At 42.3% G+C, this 13981-nt stretch overlaps 1 long non-coding RNA gene across 5 annotated transcripts in view; it reads right to left on the bottom strand.

Annotated features, from left to right (window-relative positions):
• The window catches only part of LOC113900070, a 41494-nt gene extending 27878 nt beyond the window's left edge, over positions 1-13616 (bottom strand). For all 5 annotated transcript variants that reach the window (XR_003513062.1, XR_003513063.1, XR_003513064.1 and 2 more), the window contains exon 1: positions 13284-13616. This is a non-coding gene — a long non-coding RNA (uncharacterized LOC113900070). The remainder of the gene's footprint in view (positions 1-13283) is intronic.
• Between the last annotated feature and the right edge of the window lie 365 nt (positions 13617-13981).

Raw genomic sequence — 13981 nt, 5'->3', positions numbered from 1 at the left:
TGCCTTGTCCTCAAGCTTCAAGGCAGGACGAGCCCCAGAGCTCCCCATAGGACTAGCAGGGTTCGTGCTAGTCCTCTGTGCACGCATTACAGCTAGTCTCTGTCTTGACCCAGTCCTAAAAGCTCTCCCTAAAGACTCTTGCATGCAATTTCAGAGCTTCAGAGTCTTTTCCCTGGGGAACTTGACCTACCACAGAGTCTTCTGAAATAGTTAAAATATGTTAGGACTTGCTGGGATAAAAAGCCCCTGGATGTTTGCCACAGCTATTCTCCCATATTCCAGGGAATAAAATCAGAAGCTTCTCACAAAGAATTCTTAGAACTTCCCATGTTGTGAAAGACACCAACTCTATCTCCAGTCTGCCCACAGAGCTGAGATGCAAGCTGACCCACCAGGTATAGTAGCGATATGTGTCATTTCACTCTTGTTACCAGTTCCTTTAAATGGGGGGCATTTTGATCACCAGATTCTGAGGAGGAGTCAGAAAACCTTCTCTTATTACTAGCTGTAGATCACTAATTAATTATTTTATCATATGGTCTAAGAATCATTTTCTCAAACATATGACAACTGTATACATGTGATATACAAAGTGAAAGTGAAAGTCTCTCATTCATGTTGACTCTTTGTGACCCCATAGACTACACAGTCCATGGAATTATCCAGGCCAGAACACTGGAGTGGGTAACCTTTCTCTTCTCCAGGGGATCTTCCTAACCCAGGGATTGAACCCAGATCTCCCGGATTGCAGGCAGAATCTTTACCAGCTGAGTCACCAGGGAAGCACAAAGCATAATCATTTAAGAAAATTCTTTACATTAAAAACTGGACATTGATAAAATTTTATCCCCAAATTACTTTTGTTTCTGAGAATTGGATACTATACTGAGAAAAGGATACTATAATGGTAGTTATCATTTATTGAAAAATTATGCAAGTACCTTATATACCATTAAAAATATTAAAGAGAACAATTCAGATGATATGGACAAATTTTAATACTTCATGAAGTGAACAGTCAGTCTCCTTTCAGAGAACTGAAAAGTGAAATGGAAGGCAGGGAGCTTTTATAGAATAAAGAATAAGAAAACAAGGAAGAGAAAAATAGAAAAATATCTGATTGGCTGGCGCTACTTAGCCAACTTTGTTTGGGGTGAAAAGGCCCAGAGTTGGTTTGCTGTTCAGAGATGGGCTGACTAGATATACTGTGCTTCTGATTAAGCAGAGCACTTTATAGGGACAGAAATGTTATCTAAGTTTTGATTTGCTGATACGGTACCCTGGGCAGGACCACCTCCATCTTGGGCCTGGAAAGTTATTTTCAACAGTCTGATCATTCACTTTTCAATTCAAATGGTTTGATCAAAAACATCCATCTTAGCATGACTCGGCTACCATGGCCTCTTAGGTCTCAGTGCGGTATTCACAGTGACCTATCATGCTCCTGTTCTTCAAGCTGGTTACATTATTCTGTTCTCTTTTGTTGTTCTAGTTAGAGACCATCAGTTGGCTGGTCAATATTAGAGAATATAGCATGTAAAGGAGATAATACTAATTATTAGCAACAAAATAATGTCCACAGTTTGGAGAATGCTTCTGAGACCCAAACCAGCTAGAATCATGAAAGTCAAGAAATGATCCTATGGAGATAGGGGTGGATGTCTGTGCGTATGTGTGGTTACTTCTTTAAGCCAGTTGACTTGTTTATGCATTTTGTGTAACTGTCTCCACTTCCCTAGAAATATGTATCCAGAAAGCTTATTGCAGAGAAATTGAGGGTTGTAAATTAGGGAGAAGCTTATGATGGACAGAAAGAACTACATGATTACCAGCATCATAGGAAATTCAACAGTTGGTTGGAGTTTGGATTACCCTCCTTTTTAATGGCCTGAGATATTTGAAAAATGTTTCCGGGCCAGGGAGAGACAATAAGTGGACAAAAGAATCATAAAGACTCTATACGAGTTAGGAAAAGTAGGTCAGAGCGAAGAGGAGGAGTGAAAGGAATGTTCCTGATCCTCCTGAGCCAGTGTCTTGGGAAGAAGCAGTCTGCCTTGATGTTTGCTACTTTTGTTCCCAGTCAATTTGATATCCAGGTCTACAGTGTCTGGGGCTTCCCTGGTAGCTCAGATGGTGAAGATCTGCCTGCAGTGCAGGAGACCTGGGTCCGATCCCTGGACTGGGAAGATCTCCTGGGGATGGGAATGGCTTACCCACTCCAGTGTTCTGGCCTCAACAGTTCCATGGGCAGAGGAGCCTGGCTGGCTACACTCCATGAGGTCGCAAAGAGTCAAACCCAACTGAGCAACTTTCATTTTCAGTGTTCACTTCCCAGGAAGTGCTAGTGGTAAAGAACCTGCCTGAAAAGGCAGGAGACATAGAAGACATGGGTTTGATCCCTGGGTTGAGATGACCCCCTGGAGAAGGAAATGGCAGCCCACTCCAGTATTTTTGCCTGGAGAATCTCATGGACAGAGAAAACTGGCAGGCTATAGTCCATAGGGTCACACAGAGTCAGACACGACTGAAGTGACTTAGCACAGTGTTTGCATAGACCAGATGTCAGATCAAGCCTTCCTAAGTTGTGAAATACATACCCAAGTTGTGACACCTGGTAATTTGGCAGTGATGTCAGTTGGTCAAGCATTTTGGGTAGAGTCCTTTTCTTAAATCTCACTTTTGCAAAAGCATCAAAATAAAACTAGAACCATCTGTAGATAACAAAAGACTTTAAAATGCCCATGGTTAAAGATCTCATGAGAGCTTATTACAATGAAATTGACAAGCAAATTGGTTATTTCTGTGAAATAACATTTTAAAATAAGTGGGATTACGCCTGATAGCACCATACTATGACATATCATATTTTTAGGAATTTTATATAATTTCTGGAACATTTATTAATAACATATACCCATACAAATATAACCTTAGAAGTTTAAACTTCACTTCTTAATTGATAATACTTCCAATGTGATTTTACATGTCAATTAGCTCAACATGTCTATCTTTATAAGAAGAGACAATAATCTTTTTGAAATATTCTGGTGGCCATCTGGAAAATCCCAAAGTTAGTTTGAGATCAAAAAAACTTCATTTAGAATTTCATTTTTTGGAACTAGTCAAATGTCAAAGCTTTTATCGTTTGACTAAACAGCATCAAGGAAGAAATAATACTTAATTATTTAAAGTTACTATAGACGATTTTAAAGGTAAATACAGAAGACTGACTATTTGTGAATGAAATAGCTACTTTTAGTACTGAAAAGACTGGGTTTTCTTAAGTAATCAAAGGCCCAATAAAGACAGTGTGGAGCAGAGTCAATCTTTTAGGTAAGACACAAAATCCTTGCTTTCCCAGAAGATTACTTAAAAGGTAAAGGTGAATCCTGTTTACAATATTTTTTTTTAAAAGCAGACCAATAATCTAAAGAAAAGTTTGTCCTTTTAACAGAGAGAAAACCAAAATCTAATTTTGCACCAATATACTTTTGTTATTAAAATGCATTTTTAAAGAAAGCTTAAATCAAGCCATTCTAATCTTAGCTAGATTAACCATATATAAAATTTAATATCCTAAGATTCCTTTTCCACAAACCTCTTGTAACTTTTTAATTCAGATTTTGTCTTATGTTTTCCCCCCTATTGCTCATTCTGAAACAATCAGTTGTTTTACTTTAAGGACAAAATTACTCTTTTTCCCTTAACAAAAACACATTCCACACCTCATCTATTTTTGTACCAAAACCACACGCTACTTTCCTTACAAAGAGATTTTTCCCTTATTATTTCTAGGGAGTGAAAGTGTTAGTTGCTCAGTTGTGTCTGGCTCTTTGTGACCCCATGGACTGTAGCCTGCCTGTCTCCTCTGTCTGTGGAATTCTCCAGGCAAGAATACTGGAGTGGGTAGCCACTCCCTTCTCCAGGCGATCTTCCCAACCCAGGGATCAAGCTGCAGGTATCCCACACTGCATGTAGATTCTTTGCATCTGAGCCACTAGGGAATATATTTTTTTCTAGTAGTTTTAGTTACATATATTAATTAGAATTTTTAAATAATTAATTCCTAGTAAAACTAAAAAGTAAGAAGTTGTACACTGTTACACTTAACATTCTGCGAACTGACAAATTTGTAAATACATTTTGCAATTTCTAGAAGTATATACTTCTTCATAGTAAATTTTTCAATGTGAAACAAAACATTTGCCAGTAAACCAAATATCTTTAGTTCTTTTGCAATAGGAAGTCAAATGTGAATAAACCCATATTTAGTAATTAATGTTTCAATATTTTATGTTATTTGGAAATGATGTAGATATTCAGCAAATGTTGTCTACTGAAAAAAATTTCACAGTGTAAAAGCTGAGAGCTATGTTTTATTTTGTTGACAAAACTGAGGATTTCCTCAGAAGTAAGCCTCTCAGCGGGCGGGTCATGGTGGAGAGATTTGACAGAATGTGGTCCACTGGAGAAGGGAATGGCAAACCACTTCAGTATTCTTGCCTTGAGAACCCCATGAACAGTATGAAAAGGCAAAATGATAGGATACTGAAAGAGAAACTCCCCAGGTCAGTAGGTGCCCAATATGCTACTGGAGATCAGTGGAGAAATAACTCCAGAAAGAATGAAGGGATGGAGCCAAAGCAAAAAGAATACCCAGCTGTGGATGTGACTGGTGATAGAAGCAAGGTCCAATGCTGTAAAGAGCAATATTGCGTAGGAACCTGGTCCATGAATCATGGCAAATTGGAAGTGGTCAAACAAGAGATGGCAAGAGTGAATGTCAACATTCTAGGAATCAGCGAGCTGAAATGGACTGGAATGGGTGAATTTAACTCAGATGACCATTATATCTACTACCGTGGGCAGGAATCCCTCAGAAGAAATGGAGTGGCCATCATGGTCAACAAAAGGAGTCCGAAATGCAGTACTTGGATGCAATCTCAAAAATGACAGAATGATCTATGTTCGTTTCCAAGGCAAACCATTCAATATCACAGTAATCCAAGTCTATGCCCCAACCAGTAACGCTGAAGAAGCTGAAGTTGAACGGTTCTATGAAGACCTACAAGACCTTTTAGAACTAACACCCAAAAAAGATGTCCTTTTCATTGTAGGGGACTGGAATGCAAAAGTAGGAAGTCAAGAAACACCTGGAGTAACAGGCACATTTGGCCTTGGAATACGGAATGAAGCAGGGCAAAGACTAATAGAGTTTTGCCAAGAAAATGCACTGGTCATAACAAACACCCTCTTCCAACAACACAAGAGAAGACTCTACACATGGACATCACCAGATGGTCAACACCAAAATCAGATTGATTATATTCTTTGCAGCCAAAGATGGAGAAGCTCTATACAGTCAGCAAAAACAAGACCAGGAGCTGACTGTGGCTCAGACCATGAACTCCTTATTGCCAAATTCAGACTGAAATTGAAGAAAGTAGGGAAAACCACTTGACCATTCAGGTATGACCTAAATCAAATCCCTTATGATTATACAGTGGAAGTGAGAAATAGATTTAAGGGCCTAGATCTGATAGATAGAGTGCCTGATGAACTATGGAATGAGGTTCATGACATTGTACAGGAGACAGGGATCAAGACCATCCCCATGGAAAAGAAATGCAGAAAAGCAAAATGGCTGTCTGGGGAGGCCTTACAAATAGCTATGAAAAGAAGAGAAGTGAAAAGCAAAGGAGAAAAGGAAAGATATAAACATCTTAATGCAGAGTTCCAAAAAATAGCAAGAAGAGAAAAGAAAGCCTTCTTCAGTGATCAATGCAAAGAAATAGAGGAAAACAACAGAATGGGAAAGACTAGGGATCTCTTCAAGAAAATCAGAGCTACCAAAGGAACATTTCATGCAAAGATGGGTTCGATAAAGGACAGAAATGGTATGGACCTAACAGAAGCAGAAGATATTAAGAAGAGATGGCAAGAATACACAGAAGAACTGTACAAAAAAGATCTTCATGACCCAGATAATCATGATGGTGTAATCACTGACCTAGAGCCAGACATCCTGGAATGTGAAGTCAAGAGGGCCTTAGAAAGCATCACTATGAACAAAGCTGGTGGAGGTGATGGAATTCCAGTTGAGCTATTCCACATCCTGAAAGATGATGCTGTGAAAGTGCTGCGCTCAATATGCCAGCAAATTTGGAAAACTCAGCAGTGGCCACAGGACTGGAAAAGGTCAGTTTTCATTTCAATACCAAAGAAAGGCAATGCCAAAGAATGCTCAAACTACTGCACAATTGCACTCATCTCACACGATAGTAAAGTAATGCTCAAAATTCTCCAAGCCAGGCTTCAGCAATATGTGAACTGTGAACTTACAGATGTTCAAGCTGGTTTTAGAAAAGTCAGAGGAACCAGAGATCAAATTGCCAACATCCGCTGGATCATGGAAAAAGCAAGAGAGTTCCAGAGAAACATCTATTTCTGCTTTATTGACTATGCCAAAGCCTTTGACTGTGTGGATCACAATCAACTGTGGAAAATTCTGAAAGAGATGGGCATACCAGACCACCTGATTTGCCTCTTGAGAAATTTGTATGCAGGTCAGGAAGCAGCAGTTAGAACTGGACATGGAACAACAGACGGGTTCCAAATAGGAAAAGGAGTACCGTCAAGGCTGTATATTGTCACCCTATTTATTTAACTTATATGCAGAGTACATCATGAGAAAGGTTAGACTGGAAGAAACACAAACTGGAATCAAGATTGCCAGGAGAAATATCAAGAACCTCAGATATGCAGATGACACCACCCTTATGGCAGAAAGTGAAGAGGAACTCAAAAGCCTCTTGATGAAAGTGAAAGTGGAGAGTGAAAAAGTTGGCTTAAAGCTCAACATTCAGAAAACGAAGATCATGGCATCCGGTCCCATCACTTCATGGGAAATAGATGGGGAAACAGTGGAAACAGTGGCAGACTTTATTTTTCTGGGCTCCAAAATCACTACAGATGGTGACTGCAGCCATGAAATTAAAAGACACTTATTCCTTGGAAAGAAAGTTATGACCAACCTAGATAGCATATTCAAAAGCGAGACATTACTTTGCCAACAAAGGCTCGTCTAGTCAAGGCTATGGTTTTTCCTGAGGTCATGTATGGATGTGAGAGTTGGACTGTGAAGAAGGCTGAGCGCCAAAGAATTGATGCTTTTGAACTGTGGTGTTGGAGAAGACTCTTGAGAGTCCCTTGGACTGCAAGGAGATCCAACCAGTCCATTCTGAAGGAGATCAGCCCTGGGATTTCTTTGGAAGGAATGATGCTAAAGCTGAAACTCCAGGACTTTGGCCACCTCATGTGAAGAGTTGACTCATTGGAAAAGACTCTGATGCTGGAGGGATTGGGGGCAGGCGGAGAAGGGGACGACAGACGATGAGATGGCTGGGTGGCATCACTGACTCGATGGATGTGAGTCTGAGTGAACTCCGGGAGTTGGTGATGGACAGGGAGGCCTGGCGTGCTGCAATTCATGGGGTCGCAAAGAGTTGGACACGACTGAGCAACTGATCTGATCTGATCTGAAGCCTTTCAGCTATCTCTGAGAGACTGCTCTGAAGAGGTAAGGATTGTTGTTGCTCAGTTGCTCTGTCATGCCCAACTCTTTGTGACCCCATGAACTACAGCACACCAGTCTTCCTTGTCCTTCATTGTCTCCCAGAATTTGTTAAAACTCATGTCCGTTGAGTTAGTGATGCAGTCCAACCATCTCTCCTCTGTGGTCCCCTTCTCCTCCTGCCCTCAATCTTTCCCAGTATCAGGGTCTTTTCCAGTGAGTTGGCTCTTTGCATCAAGTGGCCAAAGTATTGGAGTTTCAGCTTCAGCATCAGTCCTACTGATGACTATTGATGGTTAATTTCCTTTAGGATTAACTGATTTGATCTCCTTCCTGTCCAAAGGACTCTAAGGGAGGAGCCAGGATATACAGGAGTTTTTGTAACAAAGACCAGATAGTTGGAACATCAAAAGATTACTGTTAATTGAAAATCAGATATCTCAAGTTAAGGAATTTACCACTTTCTATGTATGGGGAAATCCAAGAGTCTGGGCTTACTGAAATCATTCTTTTGATGTACACCTCAGTTCTCTCTATGACCTATTTTCTGTGTTTTCTCACCCTGAGTTTGCACTGGCGCGGCTGCAAAGTCAGGTGGTTTGATGGCAGGCATTATGATTCTACCCTGAATTCCCTCAGGGCTCACCATTAGGATATCTATAATGTGATGGCTTGATAGCTTCAACATCCTTTGTTTACGATATAGCAGGCAATATATTTCATTCATAATATCCATCATTTAACTTATTTCAGTATAACTTTGAGGTTTCAAATTACCAAAAAGTTCTCAAAAACTATTTTTAAGTAGACATATCATGAAGCAAAGTTATCATTGAAAAGTTCATTTATAAACTTTTACCTTCAATACGCCTATTTAATATAGTTATTCTGTTGTGGAATCCAGAGTCACGAAACACCTCAGAGGACACTCAAGACAGTAGAATACAGTTTATTATGCCAGCGAGTCCAAGGGAAGTCAGTTCCCAACAAGGACCCTGATGTTTCTGAGAGGCCCAGTTTTATACCCCCCACTACATGACTGGTTATATATTAGCAATCTCTTTGTTGTATATGATTAAGTTTTACAATAATTAGGTGCTAGGAGAACAAACAATTAAGGTTAAAGGCGGGGAAATGAAGGTTATACATCAAGGGGGGATGTCTCCATGGTTAATCTAACAGGGGCAGCCTGACCTCAACTACAATCTCTGTCTGTCATCTGTAGGGAGGGAAGTCTCCAGGAGACCTGGTTTTCACTAGCAATGGTTTCCTCACTCTAGGTCAAGGCTCAGGCCCAGTTCACATCCAGTCTTTAAGATGGATGACAGGCTTCAGGATGGAGTCTCTACTGCTTTTCTCACACTGGTCCCAACATTTCTGCCTCTTGATACTCATCTTATCTTTAATGATGGGCATCAGTCATGGGTAAGTACTGCACACGGGGACTATGTAACTGCAGCAGGGCTGTCAGTCTGGAGGTTACACATCGAGTTATACACTGGAGAATACAAGGCCCCCAAATTAACAATATAATGATTAACAAAATAATTACAAAAAGTTTTTCCACCAATCACCAAGCCAAGAAAATACTAACATCTAAAAAGAAGGATTATCATTAGACATCACTTCTACATGGTTTATCATGTAGTCTAGAGTGGCTGATATATTGCCACATAAATCATGGACATGTACACAACATTCAATTTTACTTATAGCACAGGTCCCTCCTTGGCAGCTGTAAGCATGTCTAAAGCCATCCGATTTTGAAACATTGCCTTTCTCATTTGTAATTGTTCTTCATTTAAAGCTTGGATTGCCTTTGCATTGTCCAGGAGGGCCTGTTTCATGAAGTTAGTTAGAGCTTTTATTTTAATCATCACAGACTTTGCCCACCCAACATGTTCAGTTCAGTTCAGTCCCTCAGTCGTGTCCGACTCTTTGCAACCCCATGAGCTGCAGCACGCCAGGCCTCCCTGTCCATCACCAACTCCCAGAGTTCACTCAAACTCATGTCCATCGAGTTGGTGATGCCATCCAGTCATCTCATCCTCTGTCGTCCCCTTCTCCTCCTGCCCTCAATCTTTTCCAGCATCAGGGTCTTTTCCAATGAGTCAACTCTTCGCATAAGGTGGCCAAAGTATTGGAGTTTCAGCTTCAACATCAGTCCTTCCAATGAACACCCAGGACTGATCTCCTTTAGGATGGATTGGTTGGATTTCCTTGCAGTCCAAGGGACTCTCAAGAGTCTTCTCCAACACCACAGTTCAAAAGCATCAATTCTTGGGCACTCAACTTTCCATATAGTCCAACTCTCACATCCATACATGACCACTGGAAAAACCATAGCCTTGACTAGACAGACCTTTGTTAACAAAGAATGTCTCTGCGCCCAACATGTAAATAAGGTGAATTTACTGGGGCTTGTTGTAAAGATGGTTTAATACTTCCATGAGCAAAGGCAAATCCTAATGTGCAGTAGCTGACCCCACCAACTGGAAGCCAAGGCCATAAATTTGATCCACACAGCCATTGGGTGCCATTAGGGGCCACCCATTGGATCCCAGGGTTGTACTTCCAGTCTGAACCAGGCCAGTGAGCTGGTAAATCTGGGTGATAAATGTCCTCTAATATTTGTTCACGTTGCTCAGAGGACAAGTATCCCACATATTTTAATTGTTTTGGATCCAAGGAATGGTCACCAAATCCAACTTCTTGTTCCCTTTGTTCCCAACAGATTGGGGCAGGGACAATAAGTTGGCTTTTTTCTGAAGTCATCCAAAAATACTCATCCCATATATGGTAAAATTGTTCAGAGTACCTGATGGATTGCCCTTCTGACTAGCCATTGAGTTCTCATTCTTTTTTTTTTTTTTAAGTAAAAAGTATAGGCTTTGGTCACTTTTGTAAGGCTTGCGTTTACCTCAAATGTCACCTCATGGCCTTAATCAATTTGATTAAAGTCCAGGTTACAGCAAGTAAGAAGTGACAGGTTGTAGTTATCAAGGAAGCAAACGCCTCTCATTGCTGTCTCAAAAATGAGCAGAGGGAGCTAAAGTCCGCTCTGCATACGGGAGACACCCATGAAGGAAGTCCATCCATCACTGACAAAGGCATGGCCCCACAAGCCTAACAGTTAGAAGTATTATGGAAGTTTGTATATGAGTGGGCCCAGGACAGGAACACATTATCCTGAGTTTGCAGTCCTGGAAGGGTCATCCTGCTGATCAGGAACAGCAGAATTATTCGCAGCGGCTACATCCTGAATCTGTGGCCACTGATGGAAGACAAGTCGGGTCTTCAGTGATTCCTTCAGGTCAGGATGGACAGTCCAAGGTCCCTTTTCCTCCGCTGCTATCTTGAGCTGGGTGTGGTGAATCTAGGGAGTAATACCTGCAACTTTAACTGCAGTGGGAGTGGTTAGTACAGTAGTGTATGGCCCTTTCCAGGTGGGGGATAATGTCTGCCATTTTCAATCTTTTATGCATACTAAATCTCCTGGTGATTATGGGTGTACAGTAGTACGTAAAGAAAAGGGAATTCTTTCTTTTTGAACATAAGGGGTGATGCCATGGATCACCTTCCCCAACTGTTCCAGTTGCCGTGACACACCTCCATCCCTCCTCTTTGTAATAAATTTCCCTTTACTTCCTGAATAAGTGGGGAAGGCCTCCCAAACATTATCTCATAGGGAGAATACCTGTGTGGGGGTTATTCTGGTCCTCATTAACACTAATGGCAGCACATCCATCCAGGGGGGTGCGTTTCTTGCACCCCTTTTGCCAAAGTCACCTTGATGATCCGGTTCATTCTCTCAATCATTCTTGAGCTTTGTGGCCTATACGCTGTATGTAGTTTCCATTTAATGTTTACTGCTTTGCAGATCAGTTGGAGTAATTCAGCCACATATGAAGGCCCATTATCTGATTCTATACTCAGATTCTATACTCCAAACCTAGGAATAATGTCTCTCAGCAAGAATTGGGCCACTTCCTTAGCGTTTTCAGTCTTGGTGGGGTAAGCTTCTACCCATCCTGTAAAAGTACATACCATCACCAGCAAATATTTGTATCCTCAGCATGGGTTTACCTCAGTGAAGTCCACTTCTAGATGTTTAAATGGAGCAGTCCCCTTTAATTTGTATCTCAGAAGGAGCGGTCTCCTTGGGAGACAGGTTATTCTTGGCACAGGTTAGGCATCAGTGGCTTACATCTGCACACAAGGCTATTAGACATGGTATGACAAAATAGCAAGCTAAAATCATGCTCAGTTCATGCCCAGGTGGCTTTTTTTCCTTGTCATAGACTGGGACCATTTGGGCGGTTAGTAGGCTAGACACCACAGGCGTCACCCTAAGTTTTGTTGCTCTGTTGTCCTGGGTGGCTGCTTGCTTTGCCGCTCGGTCGGCCAGTTCCCTTTTGCCTGAGGTGTGTCCGACCACTCGTGGCCCCTGCAGTGGGTTCCCACACTGCTTCCAATAGCAGCAGAATTTCCTCTTTATTTTTTATCTTTTTGTCAGGTGCAATTAATAGCCCCCTTTCCTTGTCTACAGAGAACAGCTGGTAGTAAAGAGAAGGGGAGCCAGGGTGAATGTGCCAGCCTGACCCCACCTGTGGTGCTGCTTGGACTTCCTTAAGAGGCATCTGCAAAACCACTTTCTCTTGAGGTTTCTTTGTAGACCTCAGCCGCCTCTGAACAAGGGCTCTCACTTTTTTCCTTCTTCTGAACCGGGGAGGGGGAGTATAATGCTGGTGCAGTCGCTCCCATCACACTCGGTGGCACAATAGGAGGGAAAGGAGCCTCCTTCACCGGAGGAAGTGAGGGAGGAAAATCTCCCTCTTTTCTTATTTCCTCCTCCTGCCCTGGGACTCCCCATCGTGTTCCCCAGTATGGGGGGAGGAAGTGGGAGCTCCTCTTCCTCTGGATCATGATATATTTTTTTCCAGCTTTTCTTGCGTGGGTTCTGCCTACACCAGCAAAATCTTGCGTTCTCTTTTTTTAACATAACATACCTGGGCCCAAGGGGGTGGGTTTTGTGCAATTAGTAGCCATGAGTCAATGTGCAGAAACTGACCTGGGTGGCCTGGATGCCTGGTTACCACAGAGTACACAGCCCGAACTTTGTCCAATTTTAGGGTTCCCTCTGAGGGCCATCCTACCCCAAAGCTTGGCCAGTCTATCTCACAAAAGGTGTTAAGCTTGTCTAGGGTGAACTTTATGCCGTAGTCTCCTCCAAAGCCCTTTCTGAAGTTTTTAGTCATGCATCCAAGAATGGTAGGCTTGGATTCTCCGCTACCCATCCTGCTCTCACTTTCCTTGTATAATACCTCTTGTGCCCCTCTTGCTCTCTTGGTGGCCAACCAGATCCAATAAATTAAGGCCTCCACCTACTCTTCTCTGCACAAATCTGATCCTTGTGAAATCCAAGACTGTCTTATCACTGGTTGGTGCAGGCAAACATGTGTCCAAAACCACAGTTCCCAATCCAACCCCAAGCAAAGCTCGGGAGGCCCCTGAGTCCCGAGGCAAAGGGGACAGGCCCTTGGAAAACAAAAGATACGTTGACAGTCAGTACAGGCTTAGTTAACAGAGTATCACTTACTTCAATAAACAATTTCCCACTGAGCCTATGAGGACGCAGCTGCCGTAGACTCATCTAGCCTCAAGGGGTTGGTTATCAGGCCCCTTTTTCCACTACTATAGTGGGACCTACCTGCACGCTTCCCTTCTGTTGCCCACAGTCTTGTGAAGTCCACCTGGAAGGATAAGTCACTAAAACAAAGCTGATCTGGAGTGGGAGGCACCTTCTCCTCCCAGAGGCTCTCATCCCAGTGAGTGGCAGGCAGAGGCTCAATGGGCCTGTCTCTCCAACGGCTTCCTGGCCGATGCACCAGAAATGCTGTGGAATCTGAAGTCAAAAACACATGTCAGAGGACACTCAAGACAGTGGAGTACAGTTTATTATGCCAGTGGGTCCAAGGGGAATCAGTTCCCAACAAGGACCCTGATGTTTCTGAGAGGCCCAGTTTTATACCTCCCAACTACGTGACTGATTATGTGTTAGTAACCTCTTTGTTGTATATGATTGAGTTTTACAACAAGTAGGTGCTAGGAGAACAAACAATTAAGGTTAAAGAGGGGGGAAATGAAGGTTATACATCAAGGGGGGATGTCTCCATGGTTAAATCTAACAGGGACAGCCTGACCTCAACTACAATCTCTGTCTGTCATCTGTAGGGAGGGAACTCTCCAGGAGACCTGGTTTTCACTAGCAACGGTTTCCTCACTCTAGGTCAGGGCTCAGGCCCAGTTCACATCCAGTCTTTAAGATGCATGACAGGCTTCAGGATGGAGTCTCTCTTGGTTTCCTCACACTGGCCCCAACAGTTCTTAACAATTATGCTTATATTA

Source organism: Bos indicus x Bos taurus, chromosome 10, assembly GCF_003369695.1.
Source record: "Bos indicus x Bos taurus breed Angus x Brahman F1 hybrid chromosome 10, Bos_hybrid_MaternalHap_v2.0, whole genome shotgun sequence".
NCBI lineage: Eukaryota > Metazoa > Chordata > Mammalia > Artiodactyla > Bovidae > Bos > Bos indicus x Bos taurus.
The sequence above is the reverse complement of the archived record's forward strand: the minus strand, read 5'-3'. Positions and strand labels throughout refer to the sequence as shown.